Here is a 14642-nt window from a genome sequence, read left to right as displayed (position 1 = left end):
AGTATGAGCTCGTTCAGGTACTCTGGCTTGATTTGGAATTTTAGAAAATAAGTTTACCCTGGCAGAGAGACCACCAACAACTTGGAAGGACCCTGGAAGCTATGCTAGAAAAAAAAATGGTAGAGAGAGTATTGAACAACAAACAGAGGCAGGCAGTGATCTCAGGGAGATTACACAGCTAGATAGCAAGGATAGACCACAACAAAGTTATGCATGGTAGTACACATCCCAGTTGGACTATTCTCATCCAGCAACAGATATAAACAAGGAATGAGAGAGGCAAGGAATCTGACAGGATTAAATATGGATCCTCAGTTAGCAACAACCAAAAAGGAAGAGAAGTCCAACCCATGAATGTGGCAGATTATGCTGTAAAAACAAAAGATTTTCTCTCGGAAGAGAAATCCAAGAGAATGTAGAGTGACAGATTAATAAAAAGAGAGAAATAAATTAATAAATAAGAGAAATAGCAACAAATGACCTAAACTGTTCAGGTCTCAATGAGCATAAAACAGTGTAATGGAAGGACAAGAGAGAAAAGAAGGGTAGAGGTCTCCTCAACAAGCAGCTCAAAGCCAAGAAAGGAAGAACAGGGCAGAAGAAATAAGAATACAAGGACAATGAAAGAGGTACAAGACAAAGTCACCAGCATAAAGACTTAGAGAACAGCAACAATAAGAGAGAGAAGCAAATATGTTGGAAGAGAAGATAATTATAAATGAGTACAGGAGAAGAGCAAGAGAGTTTGTGGATAAGGAAGGACTGGAAGAGGATGGAGAGAACAAGAAAAAACATCTTTCAGTAACAAACTAGAAAAGAGAGATGGACAAATCTGCCTAATATCCAGCAAAACAGAGACAGCTGAACCCTATAGAATAGCCTGGAAAAGAGAAAGGAGATATCAGAATGGTAAAACTGTTAGGATGAAGGAGCAACTGATGGACCAATATTAAAAACCAAACACATACATGCTTGATTAGAAGAACCATGTTGAAAGATGCCCAGAAAAGAAAGGATTACAGATAGGAAGGTCAGATTCAAGATGTATTAACTGGACAAAATCATGTGAAGGTGAAAGGACGAGATCCTATGATGGAACTAGACACAACATGTTAAAGTAAAAAAGTATAAAACCATCAATGGAAGAAAGTTGGTTTTTTTCAGGTGGTATTAAAGAAAAAACCAAGTGTAAGCCAGTCAGGGTACCACCAAAATAAAATGATGAACAAGGTCATTACTCAATGCCAGGGCACAAAGTGAAGGCCAGAGAGGTAGGTGAGCTTTATAATAATGAAAAGACTGACCCAACAGGAGGTATAAACAGTCAAAACCAAGGGTAAAAGAACAGGTGATTAGGTGTAAATGAGAAGGTTGGCTAGATAAATGGAATGGAATCATTAAAAGACCACCTCAATAGAAACAGGTGGAGAAGAAGTATTGTGTAACAAGAACACTGTCTACCCTAGAGCTTAATGAAATGAACTACAAGGAGCAGTAAGAATAAGATTATGTCTACTAGAAAGTTAAGTGCATGAATATGGAGACAGGACTCATTCTTGGGTTAACTGCTGAATGGAAAATAAATGGGGAGCAACTGCAAAGAGATATAAGTCCAGCTTAGGAGGAGGTAATGGAATATAAATGGTGATAGTGAACGAGTCCAACCATCCACACATAAATGAGAGTGAAAGAAGGGACAAGAGAATCACTAAGTTCAAAGAACCCCATGAGACTTCCTTCTAATCATATAAAGACAATTAAGGAGATGCATATGCATTTGACCTGAAAGGATAAGTAATCACCTTGAAGCCATGGCCACCAAACAAGAAATTGCATATGTAGAATGATAAGCATTAACAGCAATGTCCATTGATCACAGGCAAATGGAAAGAGGCTTATCCTGGCTGAGAATGAGCTGAAAACACCACCATGGAGGATAAGATATTGACTGAGAGTGAGGAGTTGACAAATATAGCCTCAAAGAGATGTGGGACACAGTTGGAAGTGGAAGGAGAAAAATGAAACAAGATGAAAGATGTAAAAAAACCTGAGGGTAAAAAGTTGAAACCCCAAGAGTGAACAAAAAGTGTAACCACAGTCATTGAATTCACAATAGTTGAGCACCTGTAGGACCTGGCACAACAGAAACAGCACCTCAATGGAAAAGGTGAAACATATAAAAGAATGGGAATTAAATGACAGAAAACAAAGGATAAAGAAGAAGATCAATGTTGAAGGGTAGGGTTGAGTGAATTCTGGAAATTACTGACAAAGGTTAGGAGAGATAATAAACAGTCTCAGTCTATAAATCAGACAATTAGGAATACTACCAAACTGCATGATAAAAAAAGGGGCTAGGTAAAAGGCCCAGAGAATGGGAGAAAGAAGTTATCTTGGAATATGACAGTATCCCCATCCAACAATCTCTAGGAACCAGAGGGCAAGCGAGAAGGAAATGTAGCAGGGGAATGGTCACAGTGAAGAAGGGAAGGAGAAACACCTCCAAAGTGTGCTGGGGTACAGAAAGAAGAAATGTGGTAAACAAAAGATCAGGGAAGGGCAGGTCAAATAGGGAAATAAATGGTGAAAGCAATGCTACCCCCCATCCAACCCCCATTAGCAAGAGCAATCCCAAACTTGAGTATCTCAAAAGTGAATGTGGGTTGATGAAAAATCAAGGAAATAAGTATCAGATACAGGAAAATGCAGAGGCATAATGTCACAAGAGAATGAACTCTCAGATTTGTCCTCTTCCTTCGTACAACAAATGTGGGGAAGTAATGTCTGATGAAGCTGATATACCCGATAGCATTAGAAAACTCATTATCTATTCCACAATGTCTGTCACGTCTTCCCCAGAGAATGTACCTCATATTCCCTCATCATTTCATTACCCATGTGAGAAAATTATTAATTCACACAAATAATAGAAGCCACTACATGAATAAGTGTTTATAGTTTGAAGAAAAAAATAAAATAAAAAAAATGAGAAATCTTGTGAGTTTAGGTGGGAATTACGTAGAGGTTGGTGGCATGCGAAAATCTGAAGAAAATGCATAGGGATGATATCTTTTTCTGTTAAAAGGTGTGTACAGCCTTTGAAAATTTCCATGTAAGTGATATTATCAAAACGTTTGTATTAACAAGGGAGAAAAAAACTGATACTTCTTAAATACTGCTCAATGAATCTTTGAATGTTTAGAACTAACTAACTTCAAATTTCTGACTGGAAAGTGAGCCTTCGAGCACAGCCCTATACATCTTTTAGTGACACAGTGGATGCAAAGACAGATGCTGTGAAGTCCAGAAACACAGACATAATCATATTTTATACCTTTGTCCCAATAAGGGATTCAAATTATCCACTCAATTAATGTAAATTTTGTTTTTATTCCTGCAACTTTAACACTGCAGATTTGCAGAATATCTTATGAAAGTGTAAATTATGATTAAGAAGTTAGTACACAGGACCAAATACAAATGTTGTAATAGTTTTCAAATGAGACCCAAAACTGAAGTGCTTTTATTCTCCTGAAGAAGAATGGTAAACTATTCCAAAGTGCTCAAGTTTTGAGTCTCATCTGAACACTATTACAACGTTTGCACATGAACCTGTGTGCTAACTTCTTAATCAAAATTCCTTTCACTCTTGTTAAAGTGTATTCCTGCAACCTTGTAATATGTAGATGTGGAAGATTAAATTGTCAATTAATATAATTTCTGTGATTTCTAAATCCAAAACACTGCACACTTGTGACTGAATGAGTAGTAACTACAAGTCACTGCTTATTTGTATAAATTAATTCTTTATTTGTTTGCACCCTGAATATACATATTATTACATTTTATTGTCTTACTTTGCCAAACGTAGAATAACTAAAAGTGACTTACTCAGTGTTAGAATTAATTTCAATGGATTTTCTTATGCATGATATATTTGAGCAGTGGATGCAAACTTGAATATTACACCTAAAACATTTTGTAATTCAAAAGCTGAGATCCACACTTGTTTTATGGGAACAATTTTGTTAATCAGAAACATATGGTATGATTTACTTATTAATTATGTTGTATATGTTTACATTACTTTACATACTTTTTAAACAAGTTTATGAATGTGAAGAAGTACATTTAGTTTGGTATCAACACTATTTAAATAAGACCTCAATAAGCTAAATGACCTTCTGTCACCTATATTTTTACATCTTTAAAAATATTGAAATAGAAATAGTGAGCTAAGATTGTACAAATTATAACTGGCTTTACTATCTACCCATGAATGCAGTCATTAACAATACTATAAAGCACTTTCAGCTGTTTTAAAAACCAATTATATTAAATGATTGCACAGACTTATTTGTGTGGGAACATTTTATGCAGCATAAAAAATAGTGAGTTTCTTAACAAAGAAGCAATAATAAAAAATAAGTTAATCTGTTCTGCACAAGAAAGGCCAAGTGCTACAACAGAAGTGGATAAATAAGACAACCCACTCCCTTGGACTGGATGCCAGTCCATTACAGGTTTACTGATACATTTTACAATTGAAGCAAATACAATAACTAGGCATGATCAAACTTCATGTCTGTAACCTTTTGACTGTGAAACCAAAGCATTAACCCATGACACACCACTCCATCCCCTTAACATGAAAGTGTCCGACTAATTTTCAATGCTTAACTTTATCCTAACTTTCAACTAATGGATAACAATCTTAGTGCTGAATCTGTGTTTGTATATAAGATTAAGGATGATTGTTTATATATTTTGTAAGTAACTGTTTGTCAGTACTCTCAAAGGTGCATTCCACATTATTTAACTTGGAAGTCTAGTGTGAAGAGCTATTACCCAATTACAAAAGTTTTGTTTTTTTCCTGCAATAAAGAGAATATAACCAACTAGCTCTTTCACAAACTCCTCCACATGAGATGTGATTAACATATCTTAAAAAAGATACAAAAATTACAAATTATTGGGGGATATGTTTGGGTCAACAGGTAAACAAATTTGATCTGTAGGAAATTTGTAAATGCAGGTGGGTGACTCCTCTAATCATGATTGGAAAGCACTAGAAGAAGAATAAAATTACTGTGTTTAAATACAATTTATGTAGCTACAAGAGGACCTCTGATCTCGGGAGAATCACTTTCAACATTCTGGAAAACAGATTTGTTAGTGTGTTGATGTAGTTTGCAAGAATTTGTTTTGGTTTTTGAATTTCATGCAAAGCTATACGAACACTATCTGCTCTAGCTGTCCCTAATTTAGCAGTGTAAGACTTGAGGGAAGGCAGCTAGTCATCACCACCCACTGCCAACTCTTGGGCTACTCTTTTACCAATGAATAGTGGATTGACCATCACATTATAACACCCCCATGGCTGAAAGAGTGAGCATGTTTGGTGCAATGGAGATTCGAATCTATGACCCTCAGAACACATTAACCCATCTGGCCATGCTGGGCCTTTGCAAGGATTAGAAGCTTTGTTTACAGATAGCATTTTAGATAAAACTAATGCATATCATAGTGACTTGGTCAAATTAATATGAAAATGTAGTTTAGTAAATTTTAATATTTTCTTAAGCTTGAAAGGCTTTGTATGTGTAAAGCAACAACAATTTCTCGAGTTCACCTGTTTTGTACTGGGCATACGTATAAAAGACAAAAATAATAACTTTTTATGGTCTAGAAAAAACTATCACCTTTAATCTGATAATTTAAATTCAGTACAATACATGCTTCTTAGGGTCTATCACAATGGTTAAATGATGCTTTAGTGTTTAAAAATTCTATTCAGTAATAAACTTTTCTACACTCTTAATGATATTAATAGTAATGTTCTAAGTACTTAAAAGAATCTAATAACTATAATCTAGAATACAGAAGTATTATGATCTATCGTAACACAGAGTTCTAACATTAAACAAGATCAATTAATTACTGGGTTACTTACTTGCAAATAAGCATGAAATTGTTTGAAAACTTCCCAATCTCTATACATAATCATACATATAACGTTTTAGTTTCACTACTGACATTCCTCAACTTGTATTGTGCATGTAGACAAACGACTATGCTGTCTGAATCCAGTCTTAATCAAACACCATTTGCGACTCTGTTTGAGCGGTATTACTACTTGTAACACTAACAGTCTAGTAACAGTATTTGAATTACACTTGCGCCTCTAAAATAACATCGTAAAGAAAAAGCATGTTCTATTAAGAATTGTTTAAGTATGCTGTTGCTTAATTTTGCTCATCTCGTACTTTACACACAGTCTGTATAACATGTCTTTTTGCTCTACCGTACCTGAAAACACCAAACTGACGTCACAGTTCCACAAGGGATTTCCCAACCTTCGAAGACAATTGTCTAAATGTGGGTTTGCATTCCTAGTGTTTCACAAATTTCAAGAAAGATCGAATAATTATTATATGTATGTAAGAAGAGTTAAATCTTTATATATATATATTACATATATTAAAACTAGTTACTTACGCTATCACAAAAAATTGGTAATGTTTCTTAGAACACGTTTAAACACGTTTTTCAGAAGTCCTAATACAGACGTTTCAAGTAACTAACAGTGATAATCAAAACTACACAAAACAAGTTTTAAACATTTTCTACACTTTAAACACACTTCAAACTTATTTTACTTGTTTAACTTTATTGGGACCAAAGTTTTATATTTTTTACGCAAGTTTTCTATACGTGCAGTTGGGCATTTTTGTATTATTTGTCCTATACATTAATTTTGCGTAAAACAACGTACACTTGCAGTCCCTAATGTTGAAGTAATAGCCTAGTGCAGTGTTTCTCAACAACCGACTTGCAGATCAATATTGGTCCATCACAACCACCAAGGATGGTGGTTAGAGCGTTCGGCTCGTGATCTGAGGATCGCGAGTTCGAATTCCCATCACACCATACATACTCGTCCTTTCAGCCGTGTGGGCGTTATAATGTCAGGGTGACTCCACCATTCGTTGGTAAAAGAATAGTCCAAGAGTTGGCGGTGGGTGGTGGTGACTAACCACCTTCCTTCCAGTCTTACACTACTATTAATAAATTAGGGGCAGCTAGTGCAGCTAGCTCTCATATAGCTTTGCGCGAAACTCAAAAACAAACAAACACATTCGCTGGTTAACAAACTTTCTGGAAAACAGAAAATGTAGAGTCAAAGTTGAAGAGACTTTCTCAGAGTGATTTACTCCAGAAGCAAGCGTCCTTCAAAGAGAATTGGTTAGCTCTCTCCTATTCATTGTGTACGTGAACAATATACCACTGAAGGATCCAAATCATGGATACTCCTCACAGTTCGCTGATGATGTAGCAGTCTGGAAAAGTGCACCCACCAACACCAACAATAGCAGCCACAAATATACAACCACAATTAAACAGAATAAGTGAATATTGTTAAATACATAGAATCAAAATTAACACAACTAAACCCAACTAGTGGTATTCACAAAGTTAACTAAACATAAAAAAGCACAACCAGAGATCTATATGAATGGAACACTGCTACATCTGCAAAATTCTCAGGACTGACATTTGACTCTAAATTAACATGGATAAACCACCTTAATAATATTAAAACAAAAATTTGGCGAAGTACAACCTATGTTAGGAGTCCAATTGGTAAAAACAGTGGAGCAGTAAGAGACAACATTTTAAAAATATATAAAACATACCTTAGACCCGTAAATGAAAAACTATTACAAGACAAACTACAATCAATACAAAATACACTACTCACAACAACTTATAAAGTACCCAGAACTACCTCATCAAAATTAATGCATAACTACGCAAACATTGCACAATAGCAGATAGACTCCTGCACAGCACAATAAATTATTTGGACAAAAATTGGAGAAAAAACAAACTAGTAAGCAAACTAGACAGGTACTGCATACATGATAAGGGTAGTCCTAAACACCTTTCCCCAGAAATATATATATATTCAGATAAAACAAAAAGGCCACCTATAACGTAGACTCCACATTAGTTTAGGGATTAACTAATAAACATTGAAAGGTGATTTATGTAAATGTTTTATGGTCAATGCCTATCTAGTGATAGTGCAAACTGTTATGGAACTTTTGAGAGAAATTATATATTTGCACCAAGTGTATATGTAGAAAGTACATGGATATTGCCCTCATAGGGGTCCGAGTAAGTCGGTTACTCTGGCCCTCGTGTAACATTTATAAATACGCTTGGCAGTTGCTAATACCAATGCAAAGGAAGGAGGAAGTGGTCGACGAAACCTGACCCTCCCTAGTATACAAACACAAATACCCAAACAACGATGAGAGAGAGAGAGTGATCTTTGCCGGTCCTTGAGCTTTCACGGAGACAAACAAAAGAACAATAGAATATTCATATACAACTCGTCATCGTTTTTCGTTATACTTGTATTTTAAGAGTCAGCAACAGCGTAGGGAGGCAGCAAACCAAGCTCTAAAATAATAAAAAAACATTGAGAATTGTTTTTTTGTTTTGTTTTTTAATTTTGCGCAAAGCTACACGAGGGATATCTGAGCTAGCCGTCCCTACTTTAGCATTGTAAGACTAGAGGGAAGGCAGTTAGTCATAACCACCAACCGTCAATTCTTGGCCTACTCTTTTACCAATGAATAGTGGGATTGATCGTAACATTATAAACGCCCCCACTGCTGAAATGGAGAGCATGTTTGATGTGACGGGAATTCGAACCTGCGATCCTCTGAGTACGAGTCGCGTGCCTTGACCACCTGGCCATGCCGGGCCAACATTGAGAAATGTAGGACTAAAAAGAAAGCAACTAGTTAATACGATGCACCACCAACTTTTGTCTGCTCTTTATCAACGAAAGGTGGAACGGACTAAAAACATTATAACGCATCCTCGGTTGAAAAGGCACTCATGTTCGGTGACAGAATCTGTGATCTGTAGATAGCGAATTGAGCGCCATAACCTATGCAAAAATTAAATTTCATAATTTTACAACGAACATTTTTAGAAATTCAAGGGCAATTTCGTGTGGGCTACACCAAAAACTGCATTTGGACATACATGTTTTCAAATATAAATATTATGAAAGTATTGATAGGTAATGTTTTATAGTGTGAAAAAGCAATAATATTTGTATTATTAATAAAACAGTGATCAAATGTAACCGAGTTATTTTAAAATTTAAAAATAAAATTAAAACGTTTCAGGGTTCTTGTTTGATAGTTTATGTTCAGTTTTGACTCTGAAAGCCTTTGAGGATTCTCCATTCTCTCTTAAAACTTTCCTCAAAAAATCAAGCACATTAAAGAGACTAAAACTCCCTTCTTTTTTCAAATCTTTCACTAGCTGATAAAAGAAACTGATTAATGTCAAACACCAGTCTGATCTTTTTATGTTTTAAATATTTCTGTTCTAAGTCGGTTTATTCGCTATTTACACGTTACATAAACTAATATCTTAGAAATGACTGCCTCTGGCTCTTACAAATTACTTCACAACTATCTCCAATTACTACCCAAAGCAACTGCTTTGTAGCTTTAGTGGAGTAAATTACTACCACCTAATAAGCCATGAAGGTCAATGCGTTTTCTTTCTAGGCATTGTAAATTAAATAATTGCCAACAGAATTCAGCTAAACTAAGACTAGTTAGCCAAAAATTATCATTCAAGATTAACTTACTATAGTGTATTTCAATTAAACTTCCTCACAATAGATGAAGTTATAAGACATTCATATGTATTGAATAGACCTAACAATGATTACGTGGTGTTCTTGGCTACATCAGGCTATTGATTCTCACGAAATATTTCTGATATTTCACCTTAAAAGAATATTTGGCACATTGGTAAACATGGACCACAAAACCCTTTCAACTGGATTTTGAATTCCTAGCTATTATCTCTAGTTGTACAAGCTGTAAGTACTAAGTATACCTCTACTGGCATCAGCTGTCTTAAACTTTGTTAAATGAGTAGCTGTCATTCTATTTACTACGGATGTTTTATAGTCGTGACGTCACAAAAATTTATAGGTTCGAGAAATTAATTTAACACAAAAATGTGATACCGTATAACAAGGTTGATCTTTCTTCTTTAGGGGGTATACTGAAATTTTGCTCACAAAGATCACAAAACTCTCTTGATACCGTGAATTGTTATCAAAATCCATCCTAACCTGTTACCTTGTGTAACTGTTTTGTAAAATGTTCTGTTTATTTATTAAGCACAAGGCTACACAATGGGTTTTCTGTGCTCTCCCTATCATCGGTATCAAAAGCACAGGTTTTGGCATTCTAAGCCCTTAGACTTACCACTGAGAGGGTTACAGTAATTTGAGTTATTGAAAAGTAGTATAATAGGAAGAGCTAATGGGTTAACTCTTTAGTTCAGTTAGTAGAGCATTCACCTGGCAGTGAAAAGTCTATGGTGTCAATCTAATGTTGGCTTGTTGATTTAGTGTTTTATGGCACAAAGCAGCTAGACTATCTGCGCCAAACATCCGGTAAAATGTTAAAGGCAAATTAAGTAAAATTCATAAAAGGAAATTAAGGTAAAAAAAAAAGTTAAAAAAACATAAATAGCATGAAACCAATGTTTACATCTAGTCCACAATGTCAAGAGAAAAACTACAGTAATTCAAATTGTAAAGGACTTTCTGTAGCGTAACTGTAATAATCATAACTCATCAGGAAGAGTAACAGGTAAAACCACCGTTAGTCACCTGAAGTTTGTCTTTCTAGTCCTGGTTCCGACTTATTTGACATTATGGCCATTTTCAAAAGTGAAAGTAATAATAAGGTTTTAAAAGACGTGTAGCAATATCATAATAATAACTCGCCAGGATGACTAACGGGTAGTTCAAACAACAGCGTTAGTCACCTGAAGCTGGCCTTTCCAGTCCTGGTTTCGAGTTATTTAATATTACGGCCAGTTTCTAATTTCAAATCGAACTAGATGAACTGTGATTTTTTAAAAGGTAGACACTTGAAAAAGGTGTAATGTATAAATTAAAAATTTAAATGTCATTAAAAAGATTAACGGCCCTTAAAAAACTAAAAACATTACAAAGGTGGACAGTGTCACCATCACCAATAACACTGTCTAATGTTATGAACAAATCTTGGGACAAAACATACTTAAAACGGTGCTGTCGTAGCGAACCGTAACGATGAGAAGAAAGTCAAATGTGGTTTATTGTTATCTGAGTGTTACATAAACTGCACACTGGTGCATCGGTTCCAGATAAAAGAAAACGATGAGTTAAAAAACTGTGACCAATGCTTAGTCTAGTTAGAACAACTTCCTCTTTCCGATCCTTACGGTAGCTAGACGACCAGTCTAATAGAGGGTTTTATTTCGAAAAGCTTGTTTTTGCGTTGCTCACTCCAAGTCGACTGCCACCTGGCACGGAGCCGAGCCTTGAATACAGGACCATAGTCCATGTATGGAACAGGCACAGCAATGATAGTGTCAGAGCAGATAGATTTTGCTGCGGTGTCGGCGAGATCGTTCCCGCAAATACCGACTGGCCCGGTATCAAAAAAAAAACAAACTGGATAGAAGCAGATGTTAAAGAAATATGGGCCAGTCGGTTTTGAACATCTGCGAGAACAGGGTGTGAACCAACGTGAAGCGATTCTAGGGCCAATAGAGGACTAAACGAGTCAGTATAAATAGTGCAGTTTGAGTACTGCTTAGCTTTTATGTGTCAATCTAACGTTTTGTAATATATAACACAACAAATTTTTGTTTTGTTTGTTTGTTTGTTTTGGAATTTCGCACAAAGCTACTCGAGGGCTATCTGTGCTAGCCGTCCCTAATTTAGCAGTGTAAGACTAGAGGGAAGGCAGCTAGTCATCACCACCCACCGCCAACTCTTGGGCTACTCTTTTACCAACGAATAGTGGGATTGACCGTCACATTATAACGCTCCCACGGATGGGAGGGCGAGCATGTTTAGCGCGACTCGGGCGCAAACTCGCGACCCTCGGATTACGAGTCGCACGCCTTACGCGCTTGGCCATGCCAGGCAGTAACACAACAAATAAATCACTACAATTGCAAAATGTTGTCCATACCTGTGCCTTATAACATTAAATACAGCCCACTTACCAGTATAAGATTTGTGTTAAACAACCCAACTGGTGATCTAACTCAGCACACTTGATGTATTATTAGATTTCCCAGTGTTCTAGTCACTTCCGTATCAGTCAGGAACTGCAATTACTGCCCCTTAGCTTCGACAAGTACACATCAAAACTAATTTAATACTGAGAAAGCTGGTGTAACCACCACTTTCTTACATGCAGGTTGTTTATCGTTCTGAGTCAGTGGTCAGACCTGTCTCTTTTTTCTGAAGCTCTAGGAGCAGTATTCATTGTCTGCTATTGGCTGTCCTGCACCTGTTGAATCACTGATCAAAACTGGTAACTTTGTCTGTCGTGATGCTTGATAAGGCATGAACAGTTTACTCAATAGTGACTCAATATTCCCCATGAAAATCAGATATTTTTCTTCTTCATGTTAACACCATCGTGGAAGGACCAGGACAGCTCTCTCCTCTCACTAAATACTGATGTGGGTTTGATCCTGGCATGACATAGATTACCTAAGGAGAGTCTGTCCGATGTAAAGTTGCTACATCCTGTTTTCTTTCTTGCAAATAGTTAGAAGTCATCATTTTATACTGTGTATGCACAGAAACTGCTTCACTAAGGGTGAAAAGATTTCTAACAACCGAGCAATGCTGCATCATTTCGTAGAGTAGTTTCCATAATATTTTCAATAAAGATATACTTATGACCTGCTAGGACCATTACAGGATAAGCCTTATCATATATATTGTATAGGTTATCTACATAAGCAGTCAAGCTGTCTATGATACCCCCTCTTTCATGCCTTGAAAGAGATCGAGCAGATTGTTCTGTTTACAGAGTTAACTCTCCGATGCAACTCAACGACTTTCTTTAAGTGGTTGGTGGAGTATATAGTTGGCCCAAATAAACGTAGGATCATTATGCTGCCTTTTAAAGAGTCCAGCTTTTTAAGACAAGCACTTATCACAAATGCTTCACAAAATTATATTTTCCTGTGCTGTTTCCTTGAAAGTTTCTAGAGTACGCTGCTTTTCTCATCCAGTGGGAAATGTGCCCATAGTGAGGCTTCTTACATGAGTTTCCAGTCATAATCCTGACTTAGATGTCCTCGACATTGTGGGTGCAGTATTAGAGATTCTCATGGGCTAGATATTTTGACGAGAAATGGGCCTCTGCTGTAGTGATATAGAATGAAGAGGTGCACTCAACAGCTTATTCATCTTCTCTGTTTGACCTAAGTTTCCTCCATTTTCAAAGGGTTTGAGCAGCATGCATCCTGTCTTGAAGACCTTAGCATTACCTTGTTTTCCATTAATTTCACCATTCAATGCAAATGTTTTTACCTTCTGATGCGACAGTTCCTGTTGGCAAATGTCATCCAACAATGGCACATACAATTTATACCCAATGTTCTCAGACAGCTCCAGATACATCTGTAAATCCTATACAAACTGCCCAGTCGATCTCAGACTCACCAAGCATCATACCATTGTAGAGATTTTTTCCATCATCTTTTTTTCCTTTGCAATGAAGTCTATCCTCAGAAGATGAGCATGGATAAGTGTTTTGGGTGCACAAAAAATCTACAGTTTTTGTCCAAGCCATCCACCTTTATGGCATCAGCCAAATTCTGATGTACTGGAAAGGGCCTAAACCTGACAACTCTCACAGACATTCATCTCCTCTTGGTGACTGACTCTCCCTTTTAATCAAAAATCCTTTTGTTTATGAAAGATACCACTGACTCCACCCAAAAAAACAACAACAAACAAAAACAAAGCATAAGAATTAAATTCCTTAATAGGATATTCTGCAGTCATGATACTAAAACGTTCTTCTTCCTATCGATTTTCCATGTAAGTATCAGAATAGATCTACATAATAACAGCATATTCAGACAAAATATTAATTATGACATAATGTTATCCATTTGAATGTCTGATCATGAGAATAAAATAAAGAGATTGAGCATAATATAAGGCACGAGCTGAAGGAATATTTATTTATTCGTAAGCACAAACGCAGTACGCGAACTTCTATTAGATTTTCTATAATAACACTGCTGCACAACGAAGTTTTGCTTCTTGAACACTGTTGGGTGTTCCTTATAGATTTTTGGCTGCTGATCACGAAAATCACATCCAAATTTTGCCCATCACGTACCGTTTCATCGAAATTTTCAGTTTTGCTACAATGGAATAATGATATCAGGGCAACTGGAATCCGTCAATGCTTGCTGACTGCTGTTGGACGCTGCAACGTGATGCACAGGACATTGAATACAAAGGAAAATCAGGAGCAAAACACTTTTAATTATGTTGAACTTAATAGCGTATTTAATGGCGTTTATGTTTCTAATAAGTTATTGTCGGTAAACAGTTAACTGTCTATTTCTCAGAGTTCCTACGTGATGAAGCAAAACCAAAAATATATTTGTGCATACCCACCAGGTACCTGTCACAATCAGCAAAAACTTTTCAGGAAGCAAAACTTTTCAAAAAATTGTGCAGTGTGAGCTGACACCAAGTACCACATTGAATAAAC

The 14642-nt window shown here is 36.3% G+C and overlaps 1 protein-coding gene across 4 annotated transcripts in view; it reads right to left on the bottom strand.

Annotated features, from left to right (window-relative positions):
* Positions 1-6487, bottom strand: part of LOC143237582 (apoptotic protease-activating factor 1-like) — an 88676-nt gene extending 82189 nt beyond the window's left edge. Inside the window, exon 1 of one of the 4 annotated variants that reach the window (XM_076477008.1) lies at positions 5954-6487. The gene's annotated coding sequence lies outside the window, so the exon portion shown is untranslated. The remainder of the gene's footprint in view (positions 1-5953) is intronic. The other 3 variants (XM_076477007.1, XM_076477005.1, XM_076477006.1) reach the window with 3 other exon arrangements.
* Between the last annotated feature and the right edge of the window lie 8155 nt (positions 6488-14642).

Source organism: Tachypleus tridentatus, chromosome 13, assembly GCF_004210375.1.
Source record: "Tachypleus tridentatus isolate NWPU-2018 chromosome 13, ASM421037v1, whole genome shotgun sequence".
In the NCBI taxonomy this organism is placed as follows: Eukaryota; Metazoa; Arthropoda; class Merostomata; order Xiphosura; family Limulidae; genus Tachypleus; species Tachypleus tridentatus.
Note: the sequence above shows the minus strand (reverse complement) of the source record. Positions and strands in the feature narration are given on the sequence as shown.